Genomic DNA, 6,366 nt, shown 5'->3' on the forward strand with positions numbered 1-6,366 from the left:
CTTGTCATTTTTATTCATTGTTACACAATTCGATAGAATGAAGTAACTATTGCTTCACTATTACCTGTTTAATTGTTTGTTAATATTTTTCTTGTGTGTATTTTGCTAGCATGCGAAATTTTTCACGTAACAATAATCATTTCAAAATAATTCGCAATTCAAATTTGCTGGTCGTTATTTATTTGTCTGCATTTGAAGTATAATTATATTCTCTATATCTTAAAAAAGCAAGTTAATTTGTATTTATTTTAAAACACACGTGAGATTCAATAGACAATTGAAACTTTACACTGGACGCGTCGATTATATTTAAATGAACGAAACAAAAGGTATGGAAAGGTTGAGTTTGAAATTTCACTATAATGAAATACAGCGTTGTTAAAAAATTGGGAAACTTTACAGACCATGCGCTTTCATTCTTTGTTTAAGAAAAACGTTAACAAATTTGTAACGCATTCAAATGCATGCAAGGTTAAAAACTTGTGTGGTTTACCAGAACAGAGAATATTTTACATAAAAAGTCAATTTGATCGATTCAAGGCGTGATACACGATCGATTTATTAGATTATTTTCGTTAAACCATTGTTGCCGAGATTTAAAAATAGTAAGCGCAATCTACAATTTGGTCATTGAACAGTAGTCAAAGTCAATATCACGATTACTCATTTTAAATGCTGCTGCGTAATAAGCATTGACAAATGAATTAAATAAATCATAAAACTGAAATTGACAATTTTGGCACTCTTTTATTTTGATATACTAAGCACGTTACTTTCGGGTGTCTTATCAAGTGAATGTACTTTGTATACAAACTTTGTCTTGCACATGTTTACCAGTATTAGATTGAAAAATATCGTCTACTAGTTTGTCATATATGATACAAGACGTTCAACAGTCATTAGACATTGATCGAATGTTTCACTTTTATCATAACTAATGTTTCCAATAGAAAGTCATGAGCATAGGATATTTTTGTTTGTTACCTTGATTGATTTTTTCTCAATAGATCAGTGAATTGTAGTATCGGTACATTAAAGTTCCCACTTTTTACAGATATGTTACATGCAAGAACAAAAATTTGACTTTAAAGATCAATAACTCTAAAGGAGAGTCACCATATGGTTTCGATTATATTTCCATTTCCGCTTATCAGTTATGCAGTTAATTTTTTTATCTTTTCAAGATATATTATGAATAGACGAAAACGTAGCAAAATGTCTTAAATGACCCTTTTTAAAAGGAGTGGTATCTTAGTTTGATTTAAGATAAAGAGAGCGACAATAGTATTTTGATACAAGATAATTCAACCTTTTCTAGATTTGGTATGTTAATGTGTATTTCAAGTTATTCAGTTTAAAATATACTGAATTAAAAGCATTGATGAATATATACAATAATTTTCAATTTTGCTATTGATTTTTTAACATGCAATCTTGTAGCAAGAAACATCATATTGAAATGTATGCCTTGCATGTTTTCATACAAATGTTTCGCCGTCTGTCTCGGATGAACAATAATCATTTTTGGTTCATATATTTAAAATTTGATACCAGAAATTAAAAAGCTTTTAATCAGTCTCTGACTTTTATCAATTATTTCCTTTTTTGCATGTCTGCGACATTCAAATAAAAAGTGCAAAATAGGTGAATGATTGTTTAAAGAACCAAAAACCAAAGTCGAGTAGGGGTTGGAAACATTTTCCTTACCATTTGTCAGATTTGTGTTTTAATTTTTTAGACAAAACACTCAATGGTTACAAAAAGCATTGTCGTAAACAGCGATTTTACATTTAAAGAGAAATTTCAATCTATTTGATATTGTTTTTCCTTGAATTCATTAGATGATTTATAGTTTAAAGTCATAAGAAACCTCAAATTAAAAAAAAATATGCATATGTTTTTTTATAACTAAATGGATAGTTTTCATTATACAACTTATGTACATATACTTTTTTCTGAGGAAAATTCTTTAATTTGTCCACATTAAGAAGAAGTTTACTTATTTTTAATTGCTTGCTTCCAGGAAGCAATTCGCCGACATATTTTCCATATTCATAGTGACCCGAGCGTAACCCTTCTCGTAAAAATCCGGTGATCGCAATACGCATGGATCTGTCATTGAAATAAACAAATATCTGATTATACATGTTAAACACGTGCTCAATACCCATGCTTTTTGTGATTTGTTTACTATAAGGTGACAATCGGTAAAACTCGGCTTCAAAACACGGCATTTAATGAGCAGCCATATTTGTTAAATCATAACAAACAGAGAGAAAAAAAAATGACGATTATATGATATATTTGCGAAAATAATGATAAAATCGTGCACAGAGGACTAAGTTTATGATATATACATGCATTGGTTCAAGAATTAGATAAACATTATTTTTCACCACTCACTCGTTTCATATGACTTTAAAACTAAAAAGTACTATTTGATATAAACGGATTTAGTTATCTGTTAATTTTGTTCTAATCATAGCGTTCACTTTTTGTACGTTTATTTTTATCTCTTATGATTTTACTTTATTTATAATTTAGGAAATTCTCTCAGTGTTTGTTTGTTACCATGCTTTGTACATTTTTATCTTCTCACTTGATAACTAAATTTATCGGTCGTCCCACTGTCTATATCACTCTGCTCAGCTCTTAATAAAATTGCTTATCACGGCTTTGTGACGTAAAATACGTTGACCCGGCCTTAATAACTTTGACCCGGACATATCAGCAACGTCATATTGTTTGAACCGACGCTGACAAGTTTGACCCGAAGTTATCAAGGCATCTTCCGGTTGCTGGTGAAACACTTCCAAAAGACGCAAAAACAGCCCGATAAATCGATTATCAGGTTATCTGCATATTGATATTGTAAAATATCAGCTGCTCGACACAATATGAAGGTGTTTTGTTCTCTTTCGCTGCGCTCACTCAACAAAAAGCTTCACATTGTGACTCGCAGCGGATATTTTGCAATATCAACATGCAGACAGCCTGATAATCGGTACTTGTACAATAAGTAGACTACACTTCCATAAACTAATAGATAATTAGCAAGAACGAAAACCTGAAAGGTAGACAAAAGTAATATCTCAAAAATACTCCGAGTAGAATTTACAACGGAAAGTCCTTACTCAGATGACAAAGTCAAAAGCTCAAACACATCAAATGAATAGATAACAACTGTCATATTCCTGACTTGGAACACGCATTTTGTTATGTAGAAAATAGTGGATTGAACCTGTTTCTATAGCTACTTAATCCTTTCACTTTTATGAAAGATGCTTTTAATTGTATTTTCATTTCGGAAGGAAGCTGATCAGTTTTGCCATTTCAATGAAGGTGTATCTAATATATATTTCAACAGTTAAAAGCGTACAAGAAGTCAAACTTCGTTAATAACTCTATAATGATGTTCTGTTCCAGGGATAACAAAAGGTAAGAAGGACTCTTTCATTTTGGTATTTAGATTATTTAGTCCTTTGACGATTTTCCAATGTTAATGCATTTAGAACATATTACTTTTAGTTATATTTCAATCCACTATCTTAATTTTAGCCATAGCTGCCATGGATAACTGATTGTCTTTAAATTAAATTTCTTAACATCATTAAAAAAACCTATAACATGTATATTGCAATACAAGTCTGTCCGCATAAAATAGCCAAATATTGAAATTTAGGACGTCTACCGTGTTCATTATGAATTTCAAAGTACTCTACAAGAACGATAAGAAATTCGCAGAAGATATTGACAAGCATTTAATTTCAACATAATTGTATGTTTTGACCATGTTGACATCAGAGCTTTTTTTAAAACTGAAAATATATTGATCCATTTAAGTGATTCTTAAATTAGATTTAAAAATCTATACATCCTGGTTGTATTTACATAAAACGAGATATATTTAAAAGGTTGACTGTCTTCTGCTAATTGTCTTTCAATATTCTATTTTCGGTTGAACTATTAGTTCAGTAAATCTTTCGTTTAATCGGTTCAAAATATGCTGCATTTATTAACACATAGATGAATTTTTTTAAATAAACTATCATCTAGTTATCTTGTTAATGATTTAACATTCAATTTTGAAGAAACAAAATTATATTCAATGACATGCATAGTCTATTAACTTTTTCTTACACATGTTTTACCAATTGTATCAGATAACATATTATTGTTTATTTTATATATGTAAACTATGGTATTAGAAGTTCACTTTTCATCAATCAGTCTCTTACGATTATCGAATATTTCCATGTTTGTCATTACTGAAATTTCATATACTGAGACTGAGTTTATAATTAAAAAAAGTAAAGGGGTTGGTTGAGAACATTTCTTTTACGTGTTGCCAAGTACAGATTTATGAAGCAAACGATATTAACAAAAAAAGCGTCAAGGGTTACCAGGGCATGAATGTAAACAGGCATATATATTTCTGAAGAAAAGAATATAAAAAGCTAAAATTTGTCAAAAGCATTAAAAGCAAATAAATGATATTTCATTCCACATTTTCCAATTATTAAGTAATCAAGGTATTTTATTGGGCTGAGAATGTGTGCTGTTTCTTGTTGTGGTTTCACTTGTGGTTTTACTCCTATTGTAATTGGCCGTTTCAGAATCTAAAGCATCATGGGTAATTTCATTGTTCGTACCCCAAAGTGAAAATAACGTTACGTCGTTGGTTGAATTTCCATTGTTTATAACGTTTTAAACCAATCAAAACGCTTTGGTGTACGCTTTTGAAAATATTACCCAGGATGCATTAGATTCTGAAACGGCGAATTCACGCAATTGCATAAGGTTTTGTTTGTTACCTTGATTTATAGCTTCTTAATCGGTTTATGAAATGGCAAGATCGGTAGACCACTTTTTTTCTGAATTAAACGGTAAAAAGCAAGAACGACAAAATTCTCATTTTAGGTCGAATAGTTATCAAAGGTACTAGGATTGTAATTGCATACACCATACGCGCGATTCACTATAACATAAGATTCATAAATAGTTATAAAGTCAAACAAGTACAAAGTTGAAGAGCATTAAGGACCCAAAATACCAAATAATTGTGCCAAATACTTGAAGCTCTTAAAAGGGTTCGTCACAAAAGGAAATCATACCGAAAGGAAGCCAACAGAAGCGTTCAAGTAAATACAGCTGTATCCATTTCAGTAGTAATTGCAAAGCTAATCAGGTTTGCAATTTAATTTTCGGACTTTCACATATATATTTTAAACGGCAAAATCAAAAGAAGTAAAATTACTTTATTATAATCTTTTCTATTATAGATATCAAAATAAAAAGACTGGTACTATTTGCGTCATTTGGTATTTATAATAAGATTATCTGATTTTTGTGGGATTTTTTATGTTAAAGTTTTCACGATATTAGAAAATCACATATATTTTAAAACAAATATCTTTGTTTAAGCCAAAACTTCCATAGAGAAATATAATTCTTAACACCAGAACATTCACTAATAATCTTATTTAAGTCTGCCAGTATACAAATGATAACCCAATATTTGAACCTAAGGACGTCTTCCGTGTTCATTGCGAATTTCAAAGTACTGTGCACAAACTTTTAGAAATTCGAAGAAGCATATTATTTCAACATAATTGTATATTATGAAATAAGATTTTTTTTAAACTGCAAATATATTGATTCATTTTAGTGATTCTTATATTAGATTTAAAAATCCATACTTCCTGGTTGTATTTTCATAAAACGATATAATCTTAAAGGTTGACTGTCTTCTGCGAATTGCCTTACAATATTCTTATTTTGGATTTTTGAACTGTAAATATAGTAAATCTTTGGATTACTCAGTTCCGAATGTGATGCATTAAATACAACGAAGAAAATATACAATAAATAAACTCATCATAGATACCAGGATCGAAATTTTATATTAACGCCAATCGCGCGTTTCGTCTACAAAAGACTCATCAGTGACGCTAGAATGAAAATATTTTAAAAGGCCAAAAAAAGTACGAAGTTGAAGAGCATTGAGGACCACAATTTGTAAAAGTTTTGCTATATACAGACAAGGTACTCTATTTCTGAGATAGAAAATTCTTAGCATTTCAAGAATTCAAAGTTTTATCAACAATTAATTTATAATTATGAAAATATCAATGATAACTCAAGTCAACACAGAAGTGCTGACTACTTGGCTGGTGTTACCCTCGGGGAATTAGACTCCCCCAGCAGTGGCATCGACCCAGTGGTTGTAAATAAACTCATCATAAATACCAGGATTGAAATTTTATGTTAACGCCAGACGCGCGTTTCGTCTTCAATAGACTCATCAGTGACGCTCGAAAAAAATATTTAAAAAAATATTATTTAACTATGTTATTGATGATTTCA

Source organism: Mytilus galloprovincialis, chromosome 5 (assembly GCF_965363235.1).
Source record: "Mytilus galloprovincialis chromosome 5, xbMytGall1.hap1.1, whole genome shotgun sequence".
NCBI classification, from domain to species: Eukaryota; Metazoa; Mollusca; class Bivalvia; order Mytilida; family Mytilidae; genus Mytilus; species Mytilus galloprovincialis.